The sequence below is a fragment of the Triticum aestivum genome, chromosome 7A (genome assembly GCF_018294505.1).
Source record: "Triticum aestivum cultivar Chinese Spring chromosome 7A, IWGSC CS RefSeq v2.1, whole genome shotgun sequence".
NCBI lineage: Eukaryota > Viridiplantae > Streptophyta > Magnoliopsida > Poales > Poaceae > Triticum > Triticum aestivum.
In genome coordinates this window covers 52,628,189-52,644,335 of record NC_057812.1, presented here as the reverse complement: position 1 = coordinate 52,644,335, position 16,147 = coordinate 52,628,189, and the positions used below count along the sequence as shown (strand labels likewise).

Sequence of the window (16,147 nt, the reverse complement as noted above, 5' to 3'; positions counted from 1 at the left end):
TCTCCTTGACGAGGTTTCTTCTTCCTTCCGATCCAGCGCCTTCCTCGGTCTGCTGCACAACAACGTGGCTCCCGAACTGGTGCCTTCCTCAAGATGCCAACGTTGTAGATTGGGCCTAGGATGCTATAAGCATGTGTCGCTCACCATCGAGGTGTGGACTAAATCCACGAGCTGATGCTACAAGTGTTTCAGGTGGAGTTCTTGTGGCGGTGTTGCAAATCGGCCATCAACAACGGCGATGTTATGGAACACGACGATGTCTGCAACATTAGGGATATTGTGGGATGTGTCGATATTCGCAGCATCACATTTGTTGAATTTTTTGCGACAACAAAAATGTTGCGGGAATACAAAGAAGAGCCTTGAGATGTTGTTGTATTTTTTGCAACAAGGGTCTTGTCGCAGTAGTTTTGCAACAAAAGTCTTGGTGCACGAGTATAGAGAAGAGGTCAAGGATGTCACTGCAATTTTTTACAACAATAGTCTTATTGTAGGAGTTTTGCAACAAATGCCTTGTTGCAGGAAAATAAAGAACAGAGAATAGAAACGATTGGAATGCTTGCGGCACACAATCGGACGGCTCACGACCCGGCTGATCTTTTAAAAAGATCAGCCGGCGGACGCGTAGCAGGCCCGATATATTACTACTTCTTATATGTTTCCAGTGAGTTCATGACTCTTTTCAATAGAATATTTTATTTGTTGAAAGCGATGCGTTTCCTATCAGACCAGAACTTTGAATCCCTTACTTTTCTACGTTCCGACTTTGATTTCAACATCTGACAAGGACTGTTTCATTTATCTACTTCGATTTGATTGATGTTAAATTGTTAATACGTTGTATCAAACAATGATCGTTCGTCAACACTACTAGAGCTATGACTTTTGGCACCTATATAAGGTGGCTGGTTGCTAAAAGTTCAAACTTGGTTATTACCAAGGGTTGCAAGTATGTTTTGTTTGAAAGTTGTCCAGTCATTCAACATTGCATGGTGTAAACATCGTTACAGTATACACACTCACATTTGCACTATGCAAGAAATCTTAGAACTACAGACATCCACATCACATGTAGATGAATTGGAGTTGTGCCCCTGAAGTTAACAATTTTGTAGAGAGAGCGGAGAATAAATTCGACTAGATTCATTTTGGTAGATAAGAAACTGCAAGATATTTCATCCGTGGTGAACAGCTATGGTAGTTGTCCTCTTGCAGGCAGCATCAAAAGATCAGCGCGTGGGTTCTTTGACCCGCCAGTCATGCATCTTTTTCCTACCATCCCTACGCAGTGACAGCGATCTCACCCAGCAATGCAGGGCACGGCTTCTGCCCAGCTTTTCTCACAAGATAGGATTCTACTTGTAAACAAGTAGAACGGCAGTTGAAAAATGAGCAATCTGTGATGGTAACAACGATGGATCGCAGAATTTTCTGTGGCCTGCAACGCCGGTGCCGTATGATCTAAGGAATTTGGGTTTTTTATTCTTCTTCTCAAGGAGGACTAGTACTCTTACGCTGACATATTCAAGATCCATCCATAGCCGTCGGAGTAGCATTCCAACACTTCATTATCATATCTCTGTGTAGTAATCTGACTTTCAGGATGCTCAACGGCACATTCATGCACCAACTGCACAACCACCATCTGTGCTGTGCACAACCACTACACCGTTAAAGTCTAGCGCATGGTCACAAACGAAGCAAATTGTGGTTAGTCTATGATTCCGTCATACTACCGAGTTTTGTCCAGGATACTATGGCGCCGGCGGCCCTTCTTCTGCTCATACTCCTGCTGTTGAGCCGTGACGGGGAGGTGGCCTCGTCGCAGGACGATGGCCAGTTCGCCTACCAAGGCTTCGCCGGCGCCAACCTTATGCTGGACGGCCTCGCCGCCGTTATGCGAACGGCGGCCTGCTCGCGCTCACCAACTTCACGCAGCAGACAAAAGCCCACGCCTTCCACCCCGCGCCGCTCCGCTTCCTCGGCGGCTCCGCCAACGCCACGGCGGCGCGCTCCTTCTCTACGTCCTTCGTCTTTGCCATCGTGTCGGGCTACGACGGCCTGAGCGACCACGGTCTCGCCTTCGTCGTCGCCCCGACCACCAACTTCACCACCGCCAACTCCGGCCAGTACCTGGGCCTCCTCAACACCACCAACGGCACGGCCAGCGCCCCCATCTTGGCCGTCGAGCTGGACACCATCCTCAGCCACGAGTTCCGCGACATCAACAGCAACCACGTCGGCATCGACGTCAACAGCCTCGTGTCGCGGCAGGCCCAGCCGGCCGGCTACTACGGCGACGACGGTGCCTTCCGTGACCTCAAGCTTAACAGCCGCAACCCCATGCAGGTATGGGTGGACTACGACGGCCAGGCCAAGCGACTCGATGTGACACTAGCCCGCGTGCACGTGCCCAAGCCCAGCAAGCCTCTGCTCTCCGAGGCCATCGACCTCTCCACTCTCATGGCGGACGCGATGTACGTCGGCTTCTCGGCGTCGTCGGGAGTCATATCGGGGCATCACTACGTGCTCGGATGGAGCTTCAGCTTGGACGGGCCTGCCCCGACTCTTGATTTCTCCAAGCTTCCTGCCCTGCCACGCCTGGGACCCAAGCCTCGGTCCAAGGTACTGGACATCGTGTTGCCGCTGGCCAGCGCGTTGCTCGTGGCAGCAGCGCTGGCTGCGGTCTTCTTCTTTCTGTGGCGTCGGCGCCGGTTCGCCGAGGTGCGCGAAGGCTGGGAAGACGAGTTCGGCCCCCACCGATATGCAGACAAGGATCTGCATCGTGCCACTGATGGGTTCAGAGAGAAAAACTTACTTGGCGTCGGAGGATTCGGGAGAGTGTACAAAGGCCTGCTTTCTGAATCCAATTTGGAGATCGCCGTGAAGAGGGTGTCGCATGAATCAAGGCAAGGACTGCGCGAGTTCGTTGCCGAGGTGGCGAGCATTGGTCGGCTCCGCCACCGGAATCTCGTGCAGTTATTGGGCTACTGCCGGCGCAAGGACGAGCTTATCTTGGTGTATGACTACATGTCAAATGGCAGCCTTGACAAGTACTTGCACGATCCAAACATGCCCGCCATATCTTGGCCCGAAAGGTTCTCGATCATCAAAGGGGTCGCATCGGGCGTGCTGTATCTCCACGAGGATTGGGAAAAGGTTGTCATCCACAGAGATATCAAGGCAAGCAATGTTCTCTTGGATGAACAGATGAATGGATGCCTCGGCGATTTTGGCCTAGCAAGGTTATACGATCACGGAACTGTCGCTCAAACAACCCATGTTGTCGGCACCATGGGATACCTTGCACCAGAGCTTGTGCGCACCGGGAAGGCAACACCCATAACCGATGTGTTCGCATTCGGTGTCTTTCTCCTAGAGGTTGCACGTGGACGACGACCGATCAAGCGTAGCGAGCGAAACAACCCTGTAGTGATGATTGATTGGGTGCTTGAGCACCACCGCAGTGGATCGTTACTCAAGGCGGTGGATCCACGACTAGCGGGAAAGTTTGACACAGAGGAGGTTACCCTCGTGCTGCAACTAGGTTTGTTGTGCTCCCACCCATTGCCTGATGCAAGACCTAGTATGCGAAAGGTTACGCAATACCTAGATCGTGGGAAGTCGGTTCCTGATCTGTCGCCGACTTACATGAGCTACAGTATGCTGGCGCTGATGCAAAATGATGGCTTCGATTCGTACATTATGTCGTACCCTCCATCAGCGGCTAGCACTGCTGCGGTGTCTTATGGATCTACGATGACAGTTCTCACTGAGGGCAGATGAAGTTGTGTGTATGTGTTCAACTTATTTTTGATGTTTCATTTAGAAGAAGCTTATCTTTGAGGTCGGGTAATAATTAATTTGTGATCCTAACTTTTCTTTTTGATATGATTTGTGATCCTAGCTAGCTCGAGCTGGCTGATTTAGTTGAGTCTTACTTGAGCTTAGTCGATTAGATATTTTTTTCTCAACTCATGCCTCAGAATCACATCCCTAATGGCTCGTTTTGTCTACCTTAGTTGAGTTCTTGCTATACTCACTGAGATCAAAACCAGAGCAGCGGCGTTTAATTGTATCTTTAATTCTGAAAGTCATGCGGTCAATGTTGACGCACATAGTTTAGCTAGATTTTCGCTTTTTTTGGCTCCTGGTCATCATGTCTGTTTTTGCCAACCACGAGACACAAATTGTAGTTTGGCCTTACCCCTCCAAAAAAAAAGTTGAGCTCTTGCGATTTGATTATCTTTGTTGGGCTGGTATCAGCCCATCTAGCATGGGCTTAAGCATGTTTTAAAAAGCCCATTAAATGGACTAATAACTGTCAAAATCACTTATTAAAGAATACTTTTTGCAAAGGCCACTCTTACCTCCTAGGTTGCGGCAAGTGGTGCAGTGCATGTGTGTCACTTGTCGTAGCCTGGGAGTTTTCTCTTTTTTTGTACATTGTTTATTCAAAATGTTTTATCTCTTAAACAGTGCATCCAAATCTCGAGCCGTTTTCACCGTTGGATTCCTCGCGTTGAGATGTTCAAAACAAGATACCCGTTGATAGGTTTTAACGAACTTTTTTTGACAAAAAAATCGGACGAAAAAACCAAACCAGAAATACATAATTTTTTTCCTTTCCGAAAGAGGCTCGACTATGTCTCTCGCGGAAGAAAATATGTGCCTCCACGAGAAGTAGCCCATGCCTCTCACAGAAGGAAAAAAAGAAAAACACGTCTTTTTCATTTTCAAGAGGCACATTTGTGCCTCTCGCGGAAACAAATCTGTGCGTCTCGCGGAAGCAAAACCTCGGCTCTCATGGAAGGGAAAAAACAAGTTTATTTTTCAGTTTTTGAGAGGCACGGGCATGCCTATCACGGAACCAAATCCATGCTTCTCACGGAAGTGGAAGGAAACAAAAAGAAAATCCGTGTTTTTTTTCGATTTCGAGAGGCACAGCCGAGCCTCTCGCGGAAGCAAAACCGCCCCCCTCACGGAAGAACAAAAAAGAAAATGGATTTTTTTTTCATTTCTGAGTGGCATGCCCTTGCCTCTCGCAGAAGCAAAACCGTGCCTCTTGCGAAAGAAAAGAAAAGAGAAAACACTTTTTTTTTTGTTTCCAAGAGGTATGGCCGTGCCTCTCGCTGAAGTAAAAAAAGCGCATTTTCGCGCAAATTTTTCTGGTCCAAAAGCAAAGAAAGACCAGCGAAAGACCGAGAAACCCGAAAAAAACCCATCTAAAAAGCTGAAAACACGCACAAAAAAAATCCGAAGGAGCTCCCAAAGCGCGACATGTGGTCGTGGCTGAGTGGCGCGCTCTCAGGCCACCTGAAGTGACCCTTTATAAGAAATGGTTGGAACTACTATCTTTAGTTCAGAATACAACTCCTTCTGCTAGTAAAGACAAACTCATTTGGGTGCTTGAAAAATCAAGTCTTTACACTGTTAGATCTTTTTACAAACTAATTAACTTTGGAGTGGTTCATGATGTGTTTCAAGATTGTATTTGGAAGATTAAAGGCCCTCCGAACATATCCATGCTTTCTTGTGGCTTATTATTCATAACAAGAGTTTGACTAGGGACAATCTAGTCAAGCATCAGGTAGTTCCTGAAACTTATTGTGTTTTCTGTTCAGAAACTGACACTATCAAACATTTGTTCTTTGATTGCATTCTTGCTAAACAAATTTTGATAAATTGTGGTTAATATATTACATATTCCAGTACCTTGATCCTTTAAGTCTGTTATCCTTTTGGTGACTCTGCCACCTTGTGCGGCTAATGGCGATTGTGCAATGATTTTGTCTTTTAGGGACGAAAATGGTGAAGTATGAAGTGCGTCGTGGGTTTGGTGGGCTCGCTGGTGCGTTACTGGAAAATCCTCTATTCCAATGTTAAAGCTTCATTGCTCCTAAGTGCCTAAGACTACTTGGTCATCGGCGAGGAGAATTACTTAGAATTGCCTGGCATGGTCCCCCATCTACCCAGGGCTGTACAAAGGGTTTCATCTTCCCCTGTGACAGATGTAATCTTCCTCTATTAGCCTGATACTTGGTTGAAATTGCTGCTTCACAGCTATAATAAGGGGGTCGTTGCAGTTGCAATAAATTGCAAGCCGAAACCTGTAAGACATCTGTTTGATTTTGTTTTGCCTTGGCTTTAATAAAAGGTTGGGGCGAGGGCAAACCCCTCGGATTTCAAAAAAGGAAAATTAAATGGTTTGTTAGTTGCATCAACCGTCATGCTAAAAGGGCCTCAGAAACATCTCTCACAAAGAAGACACACAGTTATCTATCTTCTTGCGAGAGGCTGCAAAGTTCAGGACTTGCCGACGACTTAAGCCACAACATGCGGAGGTCGGAGAGTCGTGAAAGGGGAGAAAAGGGAGGCTCAAGTTGGGAGGCAGGTGTTGATGAGTCAAGAAGGCCCATGTGCTGCGAGTACGTTGTTTGCAGCAGCGCCACCGCACAGAAGAGATGAGCAGGGGAAATACTACTTGTTTAGGGTTAAGACACGAGGCAAACGTAATGGAATGTTTCAGAAGTTCGATCAGGCCCAAAAAATCAAACTGGGACGAATATTTTGGTCAACAATGACATTTTGTAGGCCCAGTATGATAGCCAAAATTCGGCCGAAATAAGATTTTCTCGACCGAAATTCAAAACCCTGACGAAGTAGGATTGTATGCCGGTTGTTGCACCTTGCTATAGTGGCCCGGTGGGATGGAGGTAAACGCGGCCGCATCCATGGTGAACCTGAACGGGTCGAGACGGAGAATGTGGTGAGGATTATGCCATAATTGATAAGAAATGTAGCATGCAGCGGTGGTTTTTAGAAAAATAAGTGAGAATAATGGCGCCGCTCATTCTTCCATCACTACTCGCTGATTTGCTGCACTTCTTTACTTTGTCGCTGTTTTTGTTTGCCTTGAAGCCATCATTGCCATACTTTTTTACCTTGAACCGTCATTGCCGGACATGACTGACTCAGTGTTGTTGTCCATTACCGTAAATCGTCAAGGCTCTAGATATCAATTGTTGATTTGAAGAACACTGGATCGGTTCAACCGAACGCAACGAACGTACGTGTAACCAGAGAGACGTATGTACGCGCAGCTTGCTCAGTTCCGCTGCGCCACGACCGAATTGACTTCCCCAGCCGAACGGCAAGAACAAAACATGCGCCCAACTGGAATCGATGAATTGTAACATGCTTGTCTCAAGGCTGGTATATGCTTTATTGCTTTTATTTTTTGGTAGTTCACAACGTGGGTTACATAGGTACTTCCTACGTCTCATAATGTAAGCCTTTTTTATATTAGTGTAGTGTCAAAAAACGTCTTACATTATAAGACGCGGGGAGTATAAACTAGCATATATGTCCATGCATTGCAACGAAAGTGATGTTTTCTGTGACAAGCAACAAGAGAGATAATTGATGTGTCCATCAAAAACTGTCTCCACGGCGAGGAGCTGCAGTCTTCTTCTGGCATATTTGGTCCACGAGATCTTGATAATGGTGGGGTTGATCAGCGTGGCGGCGACCAGCCAACTCGTGCATTTTTTCCTCCGGGCCTGCCTCCATCTCGAGGTGGTGGTTGCCTCCTCATTTGGTGGCTTCCTGATGACCTTCGGGGCATGGTTGGTTCGACTACTCTCTTATACGATGGCGTAAGCGAATGGATTAAATGCCACATATAAACCCCGTTTCATTAGCATAATCTACGCATAACCAGGCATGAATATCCCTTCTTTATCAGAGTCCATTCTCTTTGATTATTATAGAACTCACGTGCCCGTAATTTTTTAATTTAGAATCAAACCAACATATTCTCGTTTATTGGCAATGTGCCCGCAATTTCTTTCAATTATAGCCAACAGCATATTCTTTGTTACTGGGACCAGGTGTGGAACGGATGGAATAAAATCCATACGTATTTTAATAGAAGGACCAGTCGTTTTTATGTAACAAAGTTGCCTAGCTTAGTTGGCATCCGCCAGAGGAACTAGATGGGACGTGGAAGTTCGGTTCCTCGACCACAAAATATTTTTGCCTCCCTCCACGAGGATCGATGATCCGGATGTAGAGCAGATCTAGTAGGGGAGTGCAGTTGAGGCCCAATACAGCCTAGGCGACATAGCAATTATTTTTGCTTTCTCTTGGGCTAGCTGCGTGGGAGCTACTATATGATGCTAGATGCATCAAATAGCGCGTGGAAGGTACAGTTCGCGTCTGGGTCAGCCCACTGGCAGTCACCGAAATGACCTATGTTTGTAAGGCCCGAATAAAAATCTCAAAAAAAAAGACACGTTGAAGAATAGAACTCTTGACCTCAAAGACCCGATCACGTGCTGCTAGACACTCGAACAAATGCGTCATACTAACCCATGGCCAACGTGATTATTTAAGAACATAGTGCAGCTTAAAATTTGAAACTTTTTTTGCTTTTTTGATTGTTCATTTTTGAAATTTCAAAATAATAATAATTAAGAATTTCTGAATATTCTTGGCAACGTTAACAATTTTTGAAATCCCGAACATTTTTAAATAACGTGAGCAATTATTTTTAAAATTCCATTCATTTTTGGAAAAACATGAGCATAACTTGAAATGGGAACATTTTTTTAAGATCACAAACATGTTTTGAAAACATGAAACTTTTATAAAAACACAAAGATTTTTTTTAATTTCGAATCAATTTTTCAAAACTGTAACATGTTTTGAACATTCAGAAAAGTAAAAAAAATGTGTTGTTTAAAACAAACATTATTTTGAATTTTTGAACATTTTACTAAAACAATAATTGTTTAGAATTTGGAAAAATGCATATTTTACAATCTCGAACAATTTTGGAGAACACAAACATTTATCAAAAAAAATGGGAACATTTTTTTATTTTTATTTTTTTATTGAGAACAAAAATTTGAAATTTCGAATAAGTTTTGAAACAAGGACAAAATTTTAAAATTCTGAATATTTTGGGCATGAACATTTCAAAATATTAATGCAACTATTGAAGTTCAGATATAATATAATGACTCACATTAATTTTCTTGTCCATATGGAGAGAGAGAGACTAGTAGAAAAAGGGTCTGTTGTCCAGGTTTCTGAACCGGGACTAAAGGGTCGGTACTAATGCCCTGACCCTTTAGTCCCAGTTCAATTCAGAACCGGGACAGATGAGCCTCCACGTGGCCTGTGCGCGGAGCCCAGGCAGGAGGGCCTTTGGTCCCGGTTGGTGGTACCAACTGGGACCAATAGGCATCCACGCATCAGTATTTCTGTGCCTGGGTTTTTTGTTTTTTTGAAGGGGGGGAGGGGGGGTTGGGGGTTTTGGGGGGTTAATTTAGGTGTCTCGTATATTGTGTTAGCTAGCTATAATTAATAGAGAGAAGTGTCCTCTCTTATGTCCGTGCTTGGTCGACACTACGTACTATACATACGTATAGAGAGGACTAGACACGCTAGCTAGCTAGTAAGCAAATGAAGGAAACAGAAGATCATCATGAACATATATGCATACAGAGAGAAGTGATATCGACCACCTCTCCTTCTCTGAGAGATTGGTTGAACAACAAGTTCTCGTATATCTATCTGACACTACCAGCTACATATATACAATAATTATCTCTTACAAATATAATCTCCTAACATACGGACTCATGGTCCACATAGTATTCTCCGTCTTCAGCGATCACGTGGTCAAGAAAGAATGCCGCCAATTCCTCTTGAATTGCTGGCATGCGAGCTGGTGCTAGGAGTTCATCCCGCTTCCGAAACATCTAATTTGAAGAAGGGGGTCAATACATATATATATATATGAATGAATGAAACTCAACACAAATGATGGTAATAAAATAAAATTGTGAATATTGTTATTTACGCACTTCATATTGTTCGTCAGAGTAGCCCCGCTCACAGGTCGTGTGGCGGATGGACTCGCAAACGTAGTATCCACAGAAATCATTCCCTTGTTCCTGCCACAACCACTTTACAAGAAATAGAGGTCAATCAAATTAATAAGTAAGAATGCCAAATGATACTGATGAAACTAGCTCTTGAATCAATAGGAGATGCGCGGAACATACTACTATAGTACTTACTTTCGGGTGTCTAAATTGCAGCTTCTTCGGGAGTCCTGGAGCTTTTTTGGTGATTTTTTTCCAAACCCTGCCAGACAAAGAAAATAATTACTTGATATATCAGGAAATGAACAAAGTTGCTGATATGGTGGATAATGATCGATTTAACTTACTTTCTAAGCATTTGAGTCATGTTCGCATAGTCCTGGGGATCTTTTCGTCTTGAGTCTAAGACGGTTACTAGTCCCTGCTCAAGCTTAATCTCTAGGAGAATATAGTGGAAACTGCACACGCATGCATAACTCATCAATTACATTACTATAACCTTGACTAATATATAAGGGAAACCGAATACGCACAAAACAGTAACACTCACTTGAAGTTGTAAGGAAAGAGTATTATATCTTTGTTTTCATTTATTACCAATGATCGTAGCAAGTTGGCCTCGGTATCTGCGGCATGAAATTTAACCTGAGTTGCATCTATGATATTGTGTTAATGAACCCAATATCACCGATTTGTCTTTTGTTCAATTCGACGATCTTGAATCTGCATAATATAGTGAGGATAATTATAAATACATGCAATGAAAGAGCTGAGCTATATAGAGAGACTTAATGACAGAAGTAGTACTACTTACAGACAATAGCAGGTGACCGTTGCTTTATCGAGGGCCAATTGATTGAAAAACTGAAAGAACTCCTCAAATGGAACATGCAAATAGATCGATTCCAACGAGGTCATGCTCCTTTTTAACTCTCACATACAAAGTACTCCTCCTCCAGACTCTCTGCAGATTTTCAAGTACCAATCATGCAATCTTCGCATCATCGTTGATAGAGATCTTTCATCTTTGACGAGAGGCTTCCCGTACTCGTATCTTTGTATCTGCACCTCCATGAAATCATAATGTACATCGTCGGGCAGGTAATCTCCAAGATTGCTATAACCGGGCACCATCCTCGGATCATTAGCGACGAGGTCGCTAGACACCTTGAGCGGGGGGCATGATTGCTTCGCTTGTTCGCCGAGCTGGGCAATTTGTTTCCCAGCTCGTCGTTCTTTCAGCCTTTGATCACTGACAGTACTTCACGACCGCTCCGCTTCGGCAAATTCCTTTCCAATAATGCGCTCATAGTTTCCTTTCGGCGGAGACTTGGGTGGTTTTGTCAGGGCAGCCAGAGTGCGCTTCGCTTTCACCGGAGCAACCTTCTCCTCCGGAGGTGGATGTTTCTTTGCTTTCACCCCTTTAAAGAAGTTCCTCACTTCTTCTCGCGCGATCTCGGCGTTCTCCTCCGGGGTCCTCTCGTATGGTAACTTCTCTGGAGTCTTCAGAGAAGGACCGAATCTGTATGTCCTCCCGCCTCTGGATGTACTGCTAGACGCCGCCAAAGCAGACGGAGCGGTTGTCTTCTTTACTTGCTTAAGAGGTGGAGGAGAAGGACTACGACGTGCCAAAGCAGCCGGAACAGCGGCAGGTCTCTTCCGCCCTTGCTGACGAGGCGGAGAAGGAGGAGGCTGGCTGCTCGGGCGCGCCGACGCAGGCGGAGAAGGAGGCGGAGTGCCGCCACGCGCCGGAGAAGGAGCCGGCCGAGTGCCCTGATCATCACTCGCCGGAGGAGGAGGCGGTGAAGGAGGCGGAGTGCCCTGACTCGCCGGAGGAGGAGGAGGAGGCGAAGGCGTCCAGTTCGAAAGGTTGATGAGCTCCTTCCGCCATAGGCATGGAGTCTTCAGAGCAGAACCTAGCCGAGTCTCCCCTTCACCGGTAGGGTGGTCAAGCTGGAGGTCCTCAAATCCCTCCGTTATTTCATCCACCATCACCCTAGCATATCCTTCTGGAATCGGCCGGCAGTGAAAAGTTGCACTGGGTTCAGTAGGAAAAACAGAGCCAACAGCCGCCTTGACCTTCATATTAATCCATTGCGTCATAAGGTGGCAATTTTGAGACTCCGTGATGGCATCCACAGGATAGCTGACAGGAGCCGTCAAGACATGCTCCGGCTGAAGCAGCTCGGTGGAAGCCACGCTGCTTCTCCGCTGAGATGGCGGGGTAGCTTCGGGGGAAGCTTGCCTTTCTTTCGACATTGATGGTTGGTCGGAAGAAATCGACGATGGCCCAGGTACACATTCTTCCTGCATTTTTCCAGGTATATACTTTCAGTGTCATCTAAGCAGTGCGTGCATGCGTGGTATCCTTTGTTTATCTGTCCTGAAAGGTTACTGAGAGCGGGCCAATCGTTGATGGTCACGAACAGCAATGCCTTTAGGTTAAATTCCTCCTGTCTGTGCTCATCCCACGTACGTACACCGTTTCCATTCCACAGCTGTAAAAGTTCTTCAACTAATGGCCTTAGGTACACATCAATATTGTTGTCGGGTTGCTTAGGGCCTTGGATGAGAACTGGCATCACAATGAACTTCCGCTTCATGCACATCCAAGGAGAAAGGTTATACATACATAGAGTCACGGGCCAGGTGTTGTGATTGCTGCTCTGCTCCCCAAAAGGATTAATGCCATCCGCGCTTAAAGCAAACCATATATTCCTTGGGTCCTTTGCAAACTCATCCCAGTACTTTCTCTCGATTTTTCTCCACTGCGACCCGTCAGCAGGTGCTCTCAACTTCCCGTCTTTCTTCCGGTCCTCACTATGCCATCGCATCAACTTGGCATGCTCTGCGTTTCTGAACAGACGTTTCAACCGTGGTATTATAGGAGCATACCACATCACCTTCGCAGGAACCCTCTTCCTGGGGGGCTCGCCATCAACATCACCAGGGTCATCTTGTCTGATCTTATACCGCAATGCACCGCATACCGGGCATGTGTTCAGATCCTTGTATGCACCGCGGTAGAGGATGCAGTCATTAGGGCACGCATGTATCTTCTCCACCTCCAATCCTAGAGGGCATACGACCTTCTTTGCTGCGTATGTACTGTCGGGCAATTCGTTATCGTTTGGAAGCTTCTTCTTCAATATTTTCAGTAGATTCTCAAATCCTTTGTTAGCCACAACATTCTCTGCCTTCCACTGCGGCAATTCCAGTACGGTACCGAGCTTTGTGTTGCCATCTTCGCAATTGGGGTACAACCCTTTTTTGTGATCCTCTAACATGCGATCGAACTTCAGCTTCTCCTTTTAACTTTCGCATTGCGTCCTTTCATCGACAATGACCCGGCGGAGATCATCATCATCGGGCACATCGTCTGGTTCCTCTTGATCTTCAGCAGCTTCACCCGTTGCAGCATCATTGGGCACATCGTCTGGTTCCTCTTGATCTTCACCAGCTCCCCCCGTTGCAGCATCACCGTATTCAGGGGGCACATAGTTGTCATCGTACTCTTCGTCTTCGCCGTCTTCCATCATAACCCCTATTTCTCCGTGCCTCGTCCAAACATTATAGTGTGGCATGAAACCCTTGTAAAGCAGGTGGGAGTGATGGATTTTCCGGTTAGAGTAAGATCTCATATTCCCACATTCAGTGCATGGACAACACATAAAACCATTCTGCTTGTTTGCCTCAGCCGCATCGAGAAACTCATGCACGCCCTTAATGTACTCAGAGGTGTGTCTGTCACCGTACATCCATTGATGGTTCATCTGCATGCATTATATATAATTAAGTGTCCAAATTAATAGAAGTTCATCATCACGTTAAAACCAAAGTACATACATAGTTCTCATCTAACAACATATAGCTCTCCAGAGCATCTAATTAATTAAACAATACATTGAAACTATGTAAAACATTTCAATGCGAAAACAAATGCGATCATAATCGCAACCAAGGTAACAATTGATCCAACGGCATAATGATACCAAGCCTCGGTATGAATGGCATATTTTCCAATCTTTCTAATCTTCAAGCGCATTGCATCCATCTTGATCTTGTGATCATCGACGACATCCGCAACATGCAACTCCAATATCATCTTCTCCTCCTCAATTTTTTTTATTTTTTCCATCAACAAATTGTTTTCTTCTTCAACTAAATTTAACCTCTCGACAATAGGGTCGGTTGGAATTTCCGATTCACATACATCCTACATAAATAAAATCTATGTCACGTTGGTCGGCATAATTTTCATAAACAATAAATGAATTAATAGTTATAAAGATAATATATATACCACATCTGAATCATAGACAGGACGAGCGCCGACGGGGGCGGATACCAAAACCATCGCACTATATAAGATGCAATAATAAAAGTAAGAAAATAAGACAAGTATCTATGTAAACATACAAGTAAGAATATTTTTCCTTTCAGAAAGAAGATAAGAACAAGAGGCTCACCACGGTGGTGCCGGCGATGAGCTCGGCGCGGGTGATCGACGGCGGTGAAGACGGGGACGGGGCGTGACGGACCGCTAAACCTAGACAAATATTGAGGAAAATGGAGCTTGGAGATCGAGCTTGGAGAGGCGAAAGCTTAAGTAGTGTGGCTCGGGCATTCCATCGAACACCTTGTGTGCATAGGAGGTGAGCTAGAGCACCACCAAGCCCTCTCCCCCTCGGCAAAAAAACAGAGTAGTGTGCTCTGCTCTTACGCGAGGGGGTATATATAGGCACCTCATTGGTCCCGGTTGGTGGCATGAACCGGGACTAAAGGGGAGCCTTTGGTCCCGGTTCAAGCCACCAACCGGGACCAATGGTGGTGGGCCAGGCGCGAGGCCCACTGGTCCCGGTTCGTCCCACCAACCGGGACCAAAATGTCCAGATGAACCGGGACCAATGGCCAACGTGGCCCGGCCGGCCCCCTGGGCTCACGAACCGGGTCAAATGCCCCCATTGGTCCCGGTTCTGGACTGAACCGGGACTAATGGGCTGACCCGGCCTGGACCGTTGCCCCCTTTTCTACTAGTGAGAGAGAGAGAGAGCATTGTGATCACTTTTGTTGTCACAATTTTTTTATGTTTTTCTTCTTATGGGAATGCTGGTCGAATAGAGAGGAGCGTCGTTGTGTAGGTCTCTCTGGTGCTTTACCAGGACTGCACGCATGCATTGATGCCTTCCAGGCCAACTTTTTGTAGCAGGTTTGGATATGAACATGTGAGAGCCTAAAAGCAAGTCTAGTAGAGTCGCCATATTAGGAGTCTCCTTAATAGTAACGGATCATCCCTTATAACATTATGGACAGCGGCGAGTTGATGCGTAAACATAAAATCACCATAAGCAGAGCTGCCAAAAGTTGTTTGCATGTGGGATCTGCCTGTCATTGGCTAACAAGACCTTGTTCTTCCCCATCTCATCAAACAAACAATGCAAGTTTTTTTGAACTTGATATTAACAAAGGTTCTACAACAATTTTAACTTGAATTCCTACAACGGTTTCAACTAGAATTTCTCCTACAATTTTAACTAAGATTAGTTAAGATTTCCACTGTGACTTCAACAAGTGGAGTACACCAATTTGTCCTTTTCCTCTATTTTGAAGTGACTTCTATGGTCACACTGTCAAGGATGGAGCCAGGTTTCACGCGTAGATGGGGCGAGTTTCTCATGGAGGGGTGCAACTCTCACGGAATATTTTTGTCTGCACCAGCTAGTGCAATAGAAGTAGTTCGTTGAGGGGGGGGGGGGTCTAGCGCCCCTTCGCCCCCTTAAATTCATCCCTGCACACTGTTGGCGAATGCATGTGCATCCTTGATGTGGGAGAATACAACAAATTTGTAGCCCTCCCTGAGTGCAGCGTCCCTTTCATGCGAGCAAGGTAGCGGTGGGCTACGGAGGCGCTCCCTACCGATGACTGGTTCAACCCTACAAAGCTTGCGATTCTTGACACTGAGAGTGGTCCTACACCCTCTCCCAGAACTTTTTCTCGACGCATTCGGTGAAAGGTCGGCAAGGAAAGCTCGTTCGTCGCGATATGGCTGATAAGGGGTGAGTATCGCGGTGATGGGTAAGGGGGAGATAGGTGAGGAATGGCACCGATGAAGGGGAAGATTGGTGAGCAGTGGCGTTTCTGAGTGGGGTGGGCCGGTCTATATACCAACAAGTGGGTATGCTAGTGGGCAAATGATGCCGGATTTGGTGCACGCTGGTGGGAAATGTGTGCCAAACATGGAGATGACCACT

The 16,147-nt window shown here is 45.8% G+C and overlaps 1 pseudogene; it reads left to right on the top strand.

The window, feature by feature from the left end:
- Positions 1 to 1,720: 1,720 nt before the first annotated feature.
- On the top strand, positions 1,721 to 3,929 carry LOC123151468 (L-type lectin-domain containing receptor kinase SIT2-like; annotated as a pseudogene).
- Positions 3,930 to 16,147: the final 12,218 nt, after the last annotated feature.